The sequence below is a fragment of the Halyomorpha halys genome, unplaced genomic scaffold (genome assembly GCF_000696795.3).
Source record: "Halyomorpha halys isolate HHAL.00 unplaced genomic scaffold, Hhal_1.1 Scaffold221.1, whole genome shotgun sequence".
In the NCBI taxonomy this organism is placed as follows: domain Eukaryota; kingdom Metazoa; phylum Arthropoda; class Insecta; order Hemiptera; family Pentatomidae; genus Halyomorpha; species Halyomorpha halys.
This window is the reverse complement of record NW_027110535.1, coordinates 38,602-39,597: the sequence shown is the minus strand read 5'-3', so window position 1 is coordinate 39,597 and position 996 is coordinate 38,602. Positions and strand designations below refer to the sequence as shown.

At 28.9% G+C, this 996-nt stretch overlaps 1 protein-coding gene across 1 annotated transcript in view; it reads left to right on the top strand.

Annotated features, from left to right (window-relative positions):
* LOC106690587 (zinc finger protein 711-like) overlaps nucleotides 1-996 on the top strand; it is a 34,057-nt gene that overhangs the window by 29,722 nt on the left and 3,339 nt on the right. The gene's annotated exons all lie outside the window — the stretch shown is intronic.

Below are 996 nucleotides of genomic sequence, written 5' to 3'. Positions count from 1 at the left end.
CCTATTAACAAAGTTAAAGATACTTTAGAGACTTTTTTTTAATTCACCATTTAAGCCCTATTTTACTATGCCAATGAGGATAAAACCTTACTGATATTAAATAACATTAAGTTGTACATTAGCATTTTGAATTTCATCCAAATAGTTTGAGTCTTTTTCGAGAAAATGGATTCTATTAGGTAAAATCCAGTTTGTTGATTTTATTGAAAATCTTGGCACATATCTGTCTTAAATATGAAATTTCAGTTTTGAACAACTTTTTGTTTTTGAGCTACCCTTTTTGCACGCTCACAAACCATTTTGGGAGACTTGATTACTTGATCTCTAAACTGTATTCCGTGTATACTTTAAACTTTCCCTTATTATTCTTATGTATTTCACATATAGGTCAAAGTCAAAGTGAAGTATGAAATGCAATTTATTCTATTTTTTTTATATACAAAAAGATATATTCCTAAAATTTAAAAAAACAAAACAAAATGAAATGAAAACCTTACGTACAAAGGTTTAATACTCCCTTTTATTCTAAATTAAAAAAAACAAAACATAAACATAATGCTATTTATTCCCAAATTTTTAGTCTCTTATTTGAAAAAAATTAGGTTAACTCCTAAATAACACAACAATTGAAAAAAAAAAGTTCACAACTAGTAATTTGAAGCAGTTAAAACTGTCATAACCGATTAAACTAGATGGGCGTTGATGACCTCAAGGGTTTTCGCCCTAAAGCCCCAGACAACAACAACAACCGGGAAGAGAAAATTAGTATAAACAATTACCCTTCCGAATAGTTTCGGTTCAAATGACTGGAAGATTTATACATAATTTAAAAGGTGTAGTGAAACAATCTTCTTTGTTTAAAGTCATTAAGTCGTTATAAATATCATTCGTAATTAGAAACGGTTTGGGACCATTGCTCCCAATCAATCAATTGCTCCAATCATCAGGCACAGTTTAATTGCTGCTTATCATTTATTTTTTAAGATACTTTCAAGG